Below are 15,736 nucleotides of genomic sequence, written 5' to 3'. Positions count from 1 at the left end.
GACTAGTTCAAGTTCATTAGTATTCAAACCTATGATGTACACATACCTTTGTGGACAGTGTATTGAAATGCTTATAGACCTGTCATTAATGACAGCGGTGTCTGTTAACTCCGCCCCAAATACAGGTACAGCATCACTCACCATGTAACATGTAGAGCTCAATAGACTCATCATACGATGATGAACCTAATGGACGCAATAATCATGAAGTGGATGAAGGTGTTCCTGTTTATGGTAAGTCTGTTATTTTACACCTGTAAACTTTAGACACTCGATCCAGTGTTACTTCACACCTGTAAAGACACACTGTAGACAATCCCAGAAACACGCATTACAAAAGTGTCGTCACCTTGTTCATGTAACATTTATCAACGTGACTAATAACACAGAACTCCGCACATATACACACGTGTGCATATGTAATTATACTAGAAAGAAAAGTTTTACTTCTACAAAACTGAGACAAAATTCTGGAAATTTTCTTCAATAATTGGTATTTTACTAATGTTGAATACATACCGAAATTCTGATATCAATGTGGATCGTAATCTCATAAAGCTCGAGATGTGAAATTGTTAATCAAGTACAGAATGCAGGTATATCAAAACAATATACTATCTGTGAATGAGTACAATGGCTCATTATTCTAACATCACAAATTAGATGTAACCGAACCTCTGTGTCAATCCTTCAATGTTCTTTATCCCGAAGGCCATTCAAAGTTGACTTTACAATGTCTAATTGTTTGACCCTGAAACCGTTTTTAGCTTACGGAGAATATGAATCACTGTTACTCTATATAACGTGTGTAGTATATAATCTTGAAATAAACACGGAGGTGACTTTAATCGCCCGAGAACAATCAGCGACGACATTGTGACATGACATATTCAGATAGCGTAACGCGCGGTTAGTTTTTTGATTGGAATGTAAATTAGTTAGGAGTTTTTAGCTTCATCAACCATTCTGTTTTTAACTACTCCGATGTATACGTTTATACACATTACAGTATACAACTTTGAAAACAAGCTAAAGTAAACTACATGGACATCTCTCTCCAACACTACATGTTCATACGGGAACACCGAATCTGACATATAACAAATTGAGTAATAAACAACATTATCTGACCACAATCAACACAGTTATCTGATTTATTGTACAATTAAATGCTATTGCGCCATACATATCTATGGAATATACATTTGTACATATAAGCAAATCAAGCAATAGACAAAATAGGTTAACAAACAAACAAAAACAAACAAACAAGCAAGAAAAAAACCCGTGTCAAGCACTGGCAGTATGCCACCTAGTTAATACCTCGATTTGTGTGTCTATCTAGGTGGTGTCTTGTTTGCCGTCCAATCAAATACACACTTCCTCTATAATAGTGATGATATGTAAAACGATTTCTTTCAGGAACCAGTGTATTTTGTCGACGCACCAAATTAAATAAAAGTGGGTGGTATTTGAAGCACCTTGAGTGACTACCCATGAAATAGGAATAAAAATTTCAAAAGGTTCGTAAGTCCTGTGCTACGACCCATTTAGTGTCGTGGCCATAGGGGTATGAAAGGGTTCAGTTTTTCATCTGAAAAAAGGATTAAAACCACAGCGCACATTACCAACTGATATACTGTATAATAAACAAGGATCTGTTTGACAATATGATGGTAAATATGTATCAAAATATTGACCAAAAAAATCTTATAGCCTTAAAATTGAAAAAGTATGATTTCAGCTAAGACACTTTTTCATGTACCTCCAGTGTGCGTGCAGCAAAAATCTTTATACATCATTTGGCCCTTTATGTTAAAACATTTGGTGAAAATGTCAGGAAATTGGTAGGGAGACTTTCTTTGCACTTGCATGTCTTACATACAAAGTACAATAGTTTGAGAAAATACTGTTATGATTTTCTGAAGATAATTAACTATAGAAAATTGAAAAAAATTGAATCATGGGATTAGCGCACCTCCTGTTCTAAGTCCTTGCATTTATTTCAGCCTAATTTGACTTGCCTTACTTGCCCTCTAGATTCCCATACTTAAAGTTCCTAGCACCCAAGACATAGGTGGACGAAACTGTGGCATGATGCAGCGTTTTCCATTATTTGGCACATGTACCTACTGTACATGCAAATAACACTTTAGATTTAAGCATATTTATTTTGTCAAATAAGTACAAATGGGATTTTGGCACAAGTTTGCTAACTTATATTAAGCCCTTACCCAAAAACTAAAACAACACACATATTTACAAAATGGCATGTTACATACATATGAATCTAGGAGAGAGGGAGAGGGTGGGATAGAGAGAGAGGGGGGGGGGACAGACAGAGAAGTCGGGGTAATTAAATACACACAAAACTACTTTTTAACACATACAAATATACATACTTATACTTAGAATGAGGACAGTCTCCCTCCGACACCGACAGTAGAAGTTGACACTACACTTCAAAAACTTTCGACTTATCTATTTTTCATCACATCCCGTGCTTTGATTTGCGTGCTCCTTTTCACTCCGTTCGTCCTTTGAAATACGTTTCTCTTGTGCCGTCGGCATCGGAAGGATCGTTGTTTTAAACAAAGTTAAGACTTTTATACTTAATTAAAACAGTTTTCAACTTAACTTGAGAGAGAGAATGTGGCAATATAGATAAAATAATAATAATAATAAATGACTTTATTTAAGAGTCGATAACACTTTGAGTACAAGACTCTTCTAACAAGTGGTCGACAGTAAAATGTACAATATATACTACATTAAGATTACAGCATCACATATGATATAAAAATCACAAATATCACAGTAAACTAGCACAATCATGAAGGACTAAGATGTACATCAATAAAACAAATGTAATGATAAAGGCACATAGAGAAGAGGTATATAAAACGGTTATAGAGTGACTAATAATATAATAAAAGGACTAAATTAGGGAGGTTTTGTAAGGGATACAGGACTGATAATTAAAACAATTAATTGGCAACATTCATAAAGGTACCATATTATCTTAGGGCTAAAATAAGGTAAGGTTCCACATTGTCTGATATTTTCTGGAAGCTGATTCCACAAAGTTGGTCCAGTATCTAGGAAGGAATTTCTAAACTTTTCAGTTTTGTGTTTAGGTATGATATAGTTACCTGCAGTAGATGCCCTAGTTTGTCTACTTTGTACACTGGACACAAGCACATTACAGTCCAAGTAGTTTGGACACAGTTTGTTAGCTACTTTATACATTAGTATACATTCGTTGTAGTTCACCATTTTGCTAAAAGGTAACCATTTGAGTTTGGTGAATAGTTCATCCCCTGATACAGAGTAGTCAGCATCCATAATTATACGTAAAACTCTTTTCTGTATTTTCTCTATTTTTTTTTATATATGTCTGAGAACAATGTCCCCAAATATTTGAACAATAATCTAGGTAAGGTAGAATGAAACAGTTAAAATAAGTGATTCTTGATGAAACAGGTAAGAACTTTTTAATTCTGCATAACTATCATATTTTGAATTGACCTTTTTGATGACATCCTGGACATGTTTGTTCCAAGTAAGGGTATCATCAAAACACACACCTAGGAGTTTTTCATGTTTAACATTTTCCAATGTAAGATCACCAGAATCAGTACATTCAATACATAATTCCTTTGAAGTTTTTTGTTTTTTTTTTCTGTTTACTGCCTACAAGCATAACTTTGGTTTTGTCTGTATTTATAACCATTTTGTTTGTTTTACACAAGTTTTTCACATTTACAAAGTCAGTGCGCAAACATGTTTCAATAACAGTAGCACATTTGTCAGTTTTCTGCATTGTTGTATCATCAGCATACATGTAAAATTCTCAATGTTCACATTAAAAACATCAGTGGCCCAAGTATTGAGCCTTGGGGTACACCAGTTGTAATTTCACAGGGATTACTTAAACTATTTTTGAAGGCAACAGTCTGTAGGCGTTTTGATAAATAGGATGTAAAAAGTAAAAAAATGTATGGCACTGTCTGAACATCCATATAATTTCATTTTTTGTAGAAGAAAGATCAAAGGCTTTTCTAAAATCAATATACATAACACCAATAAGCTTGCCTTTGTCCATTTCTTCGTACCATCTATTTGTCAAGGCTGTTAGAGCAGTCTGACAAGAATGTTTACATCTAAAACCAGACTGATTTTCAATGAGTGGATTGTGTTGGTTTAAAAATCATATAAAGACGAGTGTACATATTTTTCTAAGATTTTTGATAAAACAGGTAAGATAGATATGGGTCTCTAGTTACTAACCAAGCTTTTCTCACCCTTTTTGAAATTGGATTTACTTTGGCATGTTTGAAATTATCAGGGAACAAATTTTGATTAATACACATGTTTCTTGAACAGATAATTCAGTATTACCATGTAGTAAATAACACTAAATTTGAATCTCTGTGTATTTTTAATACGAACGATAATTCATTTTGGTTTGATGAATTATTTTGGTGGTTCATTCTCTCTCTTTGCTTCCCGACTCCTGTAATAATTTTGAATTTCTCTTCAAGAATTATATCGTTGATCAAAATATATATCTTTCTCGTTTTTATTTCTCATATCTGAATTTCTAATATATTGAACAAATGTCTATTTGGTCATATAGCTGTCTGAAATAAAAGGAAGTTGTATATTTTCTATTGATTGCAATGTATAAACAGGATGTTAACGCCGCCGTAGGACGAAGTCTGTATATAAAAATGCATGTTAATTAGTCACGTTATATCTTTTGAAGTAACCGTCACAGGTTGCGAAACGGCTAGCTGCGCAGTAATTCTAAAAACGTGTTAAGGATATGTCCATTTTGTGTGAAATTGTAAATCACATTTTAATTAAAAGCGGTTTAAATGTCTCATTGAAATATCTGCCTTTGTAATATTATTCATTAATTTTCCGTATTTTGTTTTTTGTTATCACTGTTATAACTGTTTTGTTAATATCAAATCATCGAATCGATATGTTTTTCGACAGTCACATCCATATTCAAAAGATTATATAACATGCATGGTGTTTATGGCTCGACAGCTTGAAATCCTCCGAGCGACAGCATATGCATGTTTATAAGCATTCCCGTGCCTTTGAGGAAATGCACGATTTTATATGCATGAGGTGATGACAGATGAAATATCGACTTCCTTGTATGTAATATATTCGCTGCCTTTGGACAGCACGGAAATTTGATACACGTTGATTAGCTCTCTTGCATATTCCAAAACGTTTACTTGGAATTTGAATTGTGAATGTCTCAATGGATACTATATAAGCTCTAACCTCGTTTTGTTCTATTGTCATATTGTGTTCAATATGGGCAGTGACATACAGAAAGGAATCCTTTTTTGTTGCTATGCGCTCTTTATTTTTAAAGAAGCGACATACATGTAGTTATAAGCGTGTTATTTTAGAGCATGTTTCAGACACACGTAAATTGATAATACATACAAAAATATGAAAACGATTCCTAAACCTCAATTTTGAAATTTTTGGCTCTCGGTACATCCATTAGACCCTATTGTCTCATTCTTTTCTATAAATTGAAAGAACTTACCGGGTCCTGTAACTTAAAAAAATCATGTTTGTATACATTATATCAAATGACATTCAGTTATAGCTAGTGGTTCTTGTTGGTATTAAGTTAGAATAAACATGTGTGTAAAGTATTACTGACCATGTCGAGAAGATGTAATCTTCTAAACAGAAAACCGTTGTAATTTATAAAAGTGCACACAAAACAACCACGTGAAGAGCACCTCTCCATGTAAAAATAGACATAATTTAGGGCTAAATAATGAAGCACACCGCATCATACAGCTGTGAGGCTTTTTGTGCACTACATGAAACAGTGGTTGCCCATTTACATAAATACTCTGCAAATACTAAAAAAATATTTAATTGTTTGGTTTTGATGGTTTTGCGGTTTTCTGTAAAAAAATATTTTACCACGGATGTAATGAAGTAACCTGACTTATGTGAAGTTATTACTATTTCTAAAGTGTTATTTGTCACGATTTGACCTTTTAAAGTAGTGTTAATATGATAACATAGGCCATGAGTATTTAAAATAATACAAGGTACAATTGATGATTAGCTTAACCTACCTACCTAAATATGTCATTGTTTCTGATATTCAGGTGTCGTTTACTTGGTAGACAGATTGGTCTCGTTAATTCCGTACAGCAGTCATATTGGAAAGGCGCCCGCGGATAAAAAAAAAACTTCTTATAAATCGGATCTATTAGTGTAAACATTTGAAACTAATTTCAACACGCAACAGATAGCGTTGTCAGGAAATTCTATTTTAATGGATGTCAGAAACACGATGTTCTTCTATAATGTCATTTTCGTTCCTAATTGAAACTAAATAAAATATTAATTTTTTTCAATTAATCCTTTAAGATGATGTGAATGAAAATGAATCGCAAATCGCAAAGATAAACGAAATCCTCCCACACATAATTAATGTAATTAATATGATTGGAAATACCACTATGAGGTATATAAATGAAATTAGTATTTGGTGTTTGTTGTGTACCTGAGATGATTGAAAATATCCCTTGTTTGCCCTCGATTTGAACAATATCTTTTGCCAGGCTAATGTTTATCGAATGCGATTAATAACTTGCTCCTACCTTAGACAGGTACTGTGTACGCTTCCTGTCCCCATGAAGATCCTGCACTAAGACCATGGTCCAGTCCCTCGAGCTGGCCCAGCGGATCGGTAGGTCTTCTATGCGAGCTCAGACCCTGACACCTGTGTCAGGATTCTGTCAGGTCATTATGACGTTTGGTTTCAGTAATATTCAAAATGATGACAACATGCTTTTTAAAATTTCATTCAAGAGATCCTGAAGATGTGTGTAGATGTACAATTATTAATTCTGACAAATACTTCCATTGAAATATTTCCAAACTTCATTAGTGATGATATTTTTTGGTTTATGATATTGTTATACTATTTCTTGTTTCTATCACTTATCTGTGCTGATAAGATGAACTAATATTCTGTATGAAATGTATCATATTTATCATTTTGCTAATGTGATTTACAAACCTATCTAATGCTTTTCTTTATAGACCCCTGGCTTCATGGAAGAGGTGAAGATTCATACAGCGATTTTGTTGGACATCACCCCGCCAGCATTAAAAAGCGTGACAATTACTCATGGTGGCCGGCTGGTATGGAAACCGACTGGAAGTGTAAACCTGACCTTGGGTTTCCTTCTGATAAAGGGACGGATGGATATTGGGGCTGAGGACTGCAAGTATGGTGGTCAGGCCGTTATCACTTTCACAGGTTGGTCACAACACAGACGAGTTTTGGACTTATTCTATATCAGTAGTTGAAATCTTTCTGTAATTATCTTTTAAATTTTAAAGTAACACGTGGCTTTATCAAGACAAGAACTTACATTTATTTGAAATATTATTTCGCGTTTATCAGTTACAATCGATTGAGATGCAGATCACAGCGTTTGTTTTGCCAGGCTCATATTTTACATTTAACAATCGGAATATCCAATTTCTGCCATGTCATACTTTCGCCATCAAAGTACAAAAACTAAAATACATGTATGTGATTTCATTCTTAAGTTTAATTTATCAATTAAAACCGCAAATATTGAAAATTTGGTACCGATAAAACATCCTCGTTTTATGATATTTATCATCAAGCATTTTCTTTTAAGTTATTGATGCACACTATGTATGCCACACGAGATATTTGACACCAAACCATGAAATACACATAAAGCTTACATTACAATTTGTTCAAACTTTTTAAAAAGTCATTAAACGTGACATATTTACAGGCAAGCGCGGTGAATATGATATCATTGGTTTTGGAGAGAAATTTATCGGTGTGGACACTGGAGGCATTCTTGAACTTCATGGACGGGAAAAGTTGTCATGGACAAAGCTTAACAGGACTGTTCCTAAACTAACACAGGGACACGGATACATATACAGTCACAAGGTAACTAGGAGTGACAACAGAATGGAAGATATTCATTAAATGTGTAACCAACAGCTAAGGGCAGGACTACAATTGTATTGATGTCTTTTAGTTCGCTTGTTGTTTCTGTTGTTGTATACCCTGTTCTCATTTGAGGACGTGACCTTATATGCATGGCTCCACCTAGATTTACATGGCGGGTGTCGTCAATGAAACAGAAGAGGCTTACTCTTCCGGAACACCTGTTCTTATTCTCCTTGTACTTTTTCGGGAGTCTGAATAAATCTTTCTTTTGTTCATATTTTCACGCAGTTTTATTGAGGTTGGAATAACATGTCCAGCTTCATATCGCAGAATCCTGGTAGGTATATGCGATGGACATGGTCAATACATTCCTCGTTATCTAAAAAGAAGTCATCAATATACCTGAAGGGAAACGACATTGTGTAAAGTTTGATACATCATTTGTAAGGTGTCTTATTCATGTAAAACAAATTATTGTCACAGCAGGCAACCGTTCGTATTTTCTCTAAATGTGTTAATGAGAAGCGTTGGCATTTGTTAATTAGACAAATTATATAGACTTTGACCAGCTCCGTAGTCATAGTACCTTCATACACATGTCACTGCATTGTTATACGTTATTATGTTATATAAAAGAGGTTTCAAGCAAATGCTATTTGATGGAAAATTTGATATCACAATTATTCATGTTTAAAGGAAAGTCAGTTGTGGAAGAAGGAAGATTGGATGGAAGGGTTTGCTGCCTATGTGGTTGACCCTACGACGGATGAAGTGGATAAATTCCGCATGTTTTATCTGAGTGGCAGAAATACAAAAATGACGAATTATCACATTAAGGATGTCCAACCTTTCTTGAAAAGTACGCATTTTGATTTTTTTTTCATAATGACATGATAAATACTGCTGACGGAATAAATGTTAAACCGCAAGAAAGATATTGTTTATTTTTTAAAAATTCTCTCTTTTAGATATTACTCCCGGAAAACTCCTCTTCCTCTCTGTACAACATTCCCTCGTAAGCTCTTCAAACTTATCTTGGGTCTTTGATGAGCTTGAGGAATTTGCGTTAGGCTCTGTCACCGGGCAGGGGTTGTTCCGAACAGTACAGGATGGTGACGCATATGTTATGATTGCGAAAGCAGGTAAGTGACCGTTAGCCATTCATCCTCTTTATTTTGGATTGTAAACAATTTCCTTTATAACAATATGTAGCATTCATTTGCGTTTAGTTCTTCTGAATACTCCGAATTTACGTATGCTTCAAAGAAACCAAAATAGTAAGATGTGTTTGAAGAATTTCGCATTTAGAATATCAGTGAAACATGCACCAAACTCATAAACGTAATAATTATATCGACATTTTTAACAATGTCATAAAAATAATTCAAGGTGTTCACGCTTTCGTCACGCGTGTCTAGTAAGTTAAAAATATATATTGTTTCACGTTATCAGAATAAATTTCGAATTCATAGCAAAACAGGAAATACCAACATTCAACAAAAGCCTAACCAAGATTAAAATGAAAGAAAACTATGGAAAAATATATGAACAAATAAAGTTTACACGAATACTCCTGAAAAAGTAAAAGGATGATAAGACCAGGTGTTCAGGAAAAGTAAACGTCTTCTGCTCAATTTTGATATGTTATCATGTACAATGTATGTAACTGAGAACCACACTCATGAAGTAGCTTGCACGTTTTGGACATTTCTGCACCCAATTACACCAAATAATTTTCCATTAAACTTGAAAAACTTAGTTGTTGGAGAAAACGCCAAATGAAACATGTTGAAAAACGAAATTCGATTAACATTAACTTTCATGAATTAAATCACGTTTTGAAATAAAAACCAAAGCGGAAGCAGCAAGTAACGGTTTATGAGATAGAATATTTAATTCTTGGTTGTGGATGTAAATTGTATATAGCCCAATACTGAAGTATTTGCATTTGTGTTACTATGTAAGGAGAGTCCGTTTATGAAATGAGTATGAATACGAGCATGATATCAATTTAAACACCTTATATCCTTGTTTTGACGAGAAGTTGTAGAAACTGTTATGACAGCGGGTGTCATAGAAGAAGCAGAAGGCGATTACTATTCCGGAACACATGATCTTATTCTCCTTGTTCTTGTTAAGGAATCTCCGTGTAAATCTTTGTTCATATTTTGCCTAATTTCATGGAATTTGAGTGTGGACTATGTTTCTGTTGACATGTTGGTGTTTTCTTATTATTTTTTATTCGTGTTTTGGACGAAATCAATTCAGCTTGTTTATAAACTCTCGGTGTTCGCTGTTATGCAAAAACTGCGGAAAGATCAAGTCTGAAAAAAACGCACTCGGTACTCTTTTTTACAATGGAGTCGACCAGCAATATCATACCTCTTAAGTCTTGAACGGATTACTTTTAACACTTGTTTAATTAATTTTAACAGAAACGTCAACTTTGACTGTTGTTACAGTCTCATTACTCAGCTTTTAAATGGCCGCAATGTGACATAATAAAAACACGATGTCGTTTATAATGACAATCATCATTAGTGTGGTCTTACTGAAATTTGAAACAAGGAAAGTACTAAAAATGGAAAGATTTGCAATGTTTCTTGATAAAATTCTTTTTACGATGACTGTTTTCCATTAACTATAAACGTGCGACAAGTTCTCGTCCTAGGACAGAAAGAGAAAGTAATGGACGGGTGCCACCAATTCAACATTTCGAAGGCTCTTTCTTGATGTTTTAAATTTTATTTTCAGTCGTACTTATTTTTTGTGTACAGTAAGGATTGGAAATGCAAATGTAGGGTATTATGACATTCTATTTCAGAAAGTAATGTAATGCTTTAATATGTGAGATTAAAATCATTTATTATTTCAGGAGATCCCTCTTTCACAATAGAACGTAAACACAACGGTACAATGAGCAAGATATCTGCAGTATCAGCGAAATGTACGAACTGGAACAGGCGAAGGAAGTACATCGTAGAAAGTTATATCGACAAGTCAGAGAAATGGAAGTCACATATTGACCTTCGTATCTTAGATACTGATTACGCTTACCCAAAACTGGATGTCATTGATGACGTCACTTCCTGGGATGTTGGTAAGAAAAACTGATATTGCAATTGCGAGATTTTCGATTAACAATATACCGTTCTGAAACAACATCTCTGATGTTGGATGTTTAATGTTTTGACAGGCGATTCCGTGGTGCTGACTTCAACTGATTTTAATTGGAAACAAGCTGAGGAGGCGACGGTGGTACCGTGTTTGGAGTGTAATGCTCATCAGCTGAGAGTTGATTGTATGCACCCCTCTTGTATCTTAAACTTTATAGAGTATCTGTCAGATTTTATGACATTCGCAAATTTAGCGCCCCTATCCAATTTGCAAAATTTAAATCTTAAAATTCATCTGTGTCTTTTATATATCACCGTATTTAAAGACCATTTTGAGTTCCCGTGTATTGATCCAGTTTATTTATATTTAAATCAATTTTAAATGATCAAATGCTATTTACTGCTGTCCGTACTTCTTATATGCTAAAGTTTATGTATGTGTTTGTAGTAGAAACGAAGTACACACATTGGGGAGAAATTATAAACAATGTGGACTGCCGGGGGGAAGTGGCAATGTTGTCTCGTAATATTGTCCTGCAAGGACAAGTAGAAGAGGATTGTCCTCCAGAGAATGGGAACTGCGAGGCATACCCCTACGACACATTTGGAGCACATATGAGAGTAAGCAATAGAAATATGTATCAAAATTGAGGTCATTTCGTACGATCTGTTGTATTGAAATTGAAGATGTATTTCTTAAAGTTAAGTATATTACGTATAAATATTGTAGTATATGCATTTACCTAACGGCATAAATTTCTTTTTCTCTTCAAAGCGTTGACCAATTATAGGTAAACTGAAAATATTTCATCACGACTTGATGGTATTTTGTAGTATATTATACGCTTGCTTTGAAAGCAAAATATTTTGTAAATACCTGAGGGGTAAGCGGTTGTGTGATCAAGTGCCACTAATGAAATGATAAAGGTACACTTTTTTGAAGATTCAACCTAATTTCTGGAGTGTCCATCTACAAGGATTGGAATTGAAACATTTTGGATCACAAACTGACATAAGTAAGTATTTCTCAGTATATATACAATTATTGTTTCGAAGAGAATACGTTAGAAATTCCTTCATTTCAGATGAATTCTAGGCAATCATTACTTACATTATTTATGCGTATATATAGTAAAATGCAAGATTTTAGCAGTGCTATTATTTTGAGAATTGTGTTTGGGTAGACACCTGTATAACTATGCAAATTTATAAAATAATAATGGATATTTGTCTGCAAGGAAGATATCCTATCCATTTCCACATGTCCGGCGATGTGGACGATCAAGTGAGGTACCCACATCCGCCTTATGTAGTCAACAACTCCATTCATCATACCTTTGCGAGATGTATTGTCGTTCATGCTACACACGGCTTACAGGTAGGAACAAATCATACATCATATAGGTTAATAAAACTTTCGAGACTTTTCAAGAAAATCTCACAGATACGAGTGGAATTTTTATAACAAAATATCTGCAGCATTTTGTATTTGTTAAAGGCTGGTATTGGTTTTATGATGCATTATTCTGTCTATCAGATAATCAGAGGTTTGCTGCACAAAAGATGAATATATATTAAGTTTGTTCATTAGACCGATTCCATAGATGACATTACATTGAAGTAGTACCGCGAGTTGGTAGTAAAAGGTTATACAGAACAGTTTGGTAACAAAGGGAAAAAACTTTGCGATTATACAGGTCAAAGACAATGTATGTTATGACTGCCTGGGACATGCATTTTATATTGAGGATGGAGGGGAGAAGAGGACAGTATTGGATGGTAACCTTGGAGCTAGCACCAAGAAAGGATCTCTGATCCCAGCAGATACGTAAGATAGATAAAGAAATATAAGCATGGTTGAACTTATCGATGACTTATTCCAGTATGCCATTCAACAGCTTGGATAATGATTTCAATTTCTTTGTCAGAACTCCATCGACATTCTGGATCACCAACCCGCTAACTTTTGTACGCAACAATGTTGCAGCTGGAAGTGAGGTAGGATGTATTTTTTTCGTTGCCTTTATATACTTGAATATACAACATGTCCATTAGAGGAGAGTTTCAAATTTGGCTATCGGCCGTTACGTTTAACTATAAGTTGGCAATAGGAGAGACAAAACAAATGTGGATATCCCAAACATTAGGTTGGGTGGAATATAAAGTTAAAGAGAAACTCAAAATCGCAAGATAAAATATTATGTTATGAAAACATGAAAAGCGTTAAGTGATCATTGATTAAAACGTAATTTATATGAGATGTTAAAATGTTTAATTGAAATAATCAATGAAATGATATTGGAGAAATGTGAATACGTGAACAGTTATCAAATCAAGGAAGCAATAAAAGTATCAGGATAATAACAAATGCTTCAGAGCTTCAGAAGAGAAATATAAGATACAAGAACATATCCTTTCAAGAGGAAAGGTTGATACTGACCTGTAAATGATCGCTGCATCACAATACATTGTATGTTGGAACCGACTTAGTCGATAATCTACTTACAGCATACTGGTTTCTGGTTTGTTTTCCCGGATTCTCCAATAGGACTTTCACAAGGACTTGGTTTCATGGCCAAGGATGAGGCGAGAAGAACAGCTTTAGCTGATTTTTTTAACAACGTAGCTCACTCAAACTACGTGGTAACTATGTACACCACACAGTTGAAACACAATCACACACATACTAACATTTAATCATAAGACATATCATTTTTTATTCGTAACAAGGCTGTTATGTGCATGTAAGGTTACATATGATAGAATAACCAGACAAAATATCATGTTCACGTTCTAATTGGATTAATTACTAGAAAATCAAAATGATTAGCTCTCCATAAGTAAAACTATGTAAATCCGTCATCGATACAATGTAATGATACTAATTGCACAACAGATATGATAATTTCACATCAGTTATAACAAATAAAAAAGTAAATATTAACAGAGCTATTAAAAAAAATCAGCTGTTAGCATACAGCAGTTTTATCAAATGAAAATTTTCACATAATACCATTACGAGTAAAATTTCATTTATAGTTTTAACAAATAATCATACTGGTGTTTATACAAAAAATCTAAAAAGTAATAAGAAAATTTATGAAACAATAGCACTGCTTGTATAGAGTTACAGAACTACCTTTTCATAATTGTACACGAACATCGTAGCTTTTCATATATCACGGCTTCATTTTATAACAGCATGGAGTAAACATTGATCAAAAGCTGCTGGCTAATTTTTCCATCGGTTCCACCAATGCATATGAGCCGAAAGAGGACCCTCTGAATGAGATGTCGCCCGACAAGGAAGTAATTATTGATAGACTTACCTGTACGTTGGTTTTAATGGATCATATAAAAAAGTATTGATGAATTAATCGACAGGAGACTATGTTTTGAACAGATTGATTTTTATATGAATAAATGTTGTTCTGTATAATGTAACACATGCACAGGAAAAATATATTCGTGGTTTTTCATGTAAGTAGGTTTGGAACGGTAAAATATTAATACAAATAATATATCTATACATTATCGGATATCGATGTTTACACTATAAAACATATCTAAATAGCTTCAAACCACAATTACCTATGCATATTCATTGATCAGAATAAGCATGAAAGGAATTTGAGAAAAACTATATGTCAATGCAATATGTAATAAACACCTTTAGATAATGCATATTTTGTAGACCACACTATCTCTGCATATCTTATGAAATTGCTTTCCATTATTTTTTTTCACTTACATATAACGTGTTGCAGGTTTTAAGAATAACATGCATAATGCCTGGATACGGGGAGGTCAAATACGTATAAAAAGATCATCGTAAGTTATTTAATACATGCGAAAAGAAATGATTATTGTTTCTCTGTGAAAGCATCTGTATTAATAATATTACTTATAATATAAAAAGTACTATTTTAAACAGGATTTATTAACAGTACAGTAAACATCGAAGGTCATTACATACCAGCGCATTGGTAGTATAACAATGTATCTCTTCTATATTCATTACCACGAAAGATTTTATATATTGTAAAAGGTGTTTTATTATGCATTCAAATTAATTTCAAGGTTTGCAGATAGCGCTAAGGCATTAACATTTGCTAGAAATGGAGAACAAGTGCAATTTTTAACGGACACAGTAATCATAGGGGAAAGTGCCAACATTGGTGATGACACAAAGTTGTACAATATGTCCAGTAAGACATGGTTTTCGATGCCGCGCTCGATGCCTATTCCATGGGATATGTAAGTATACATTGTTTCTCCATTTAAAACAATGCATCTATTCATGTAAAACGTACATTTTTCAGAGGTCATATAATTTTAGAGCGTTTCTCGCAAAAATATGAGTTAGCCAATTGCAGCCTCTATATGTCTTTCATATATAAATTACTGTAAAAATTAGGATAAAATTGATATTGCTGAAATTTTATTATGCTAAAGTAGGTACGCTTACAATAGCCAATTAGTCTATCTATTGGATCTCTTCAAATATTATGCCAATAGAGCGTTCTGTTGTAATGTGTTTCTTATTCTAGTGAAATTTTACACAATTCTTATCGTTAAATATGTATATATTTATCTATATATAAATCAGTTTTCA

General features: G+C 33.8%; 1 pseudogene; it reads left to right on the top strand.

Annotated features, from left to right (window-relative positions):
• The first annotated feature begins 189 nt into the window (after positions 1-189).
• LOC132563465 (protein DDB_G0287365-like) overlaps positions 190-15,736 on the top strand; it is a 51,409-nt pseudogene continuing 35,862 nt past the window's right edge.

The sequence above is a fragment of the Ylistrum balloti genome, unplaced genomic scaffold, assembly GCF_031769215.1.
Source record: "Ylistrum balloti isolate Yb309-2 unplaced genomic scaffold, AGI_CSIRO_Ybal_v1 Utg371740, whole genome shotgun sequence".
Lineage (NCBI taxonomy): Eukaryota > Metazoa > Mollusca > Bivalvia > Pectinida > Pectinidae > Ylistrum > Ylistrum balloti.
This window is presented reverse-complemented; position numbering and strand designations above follow the sequence as displayed.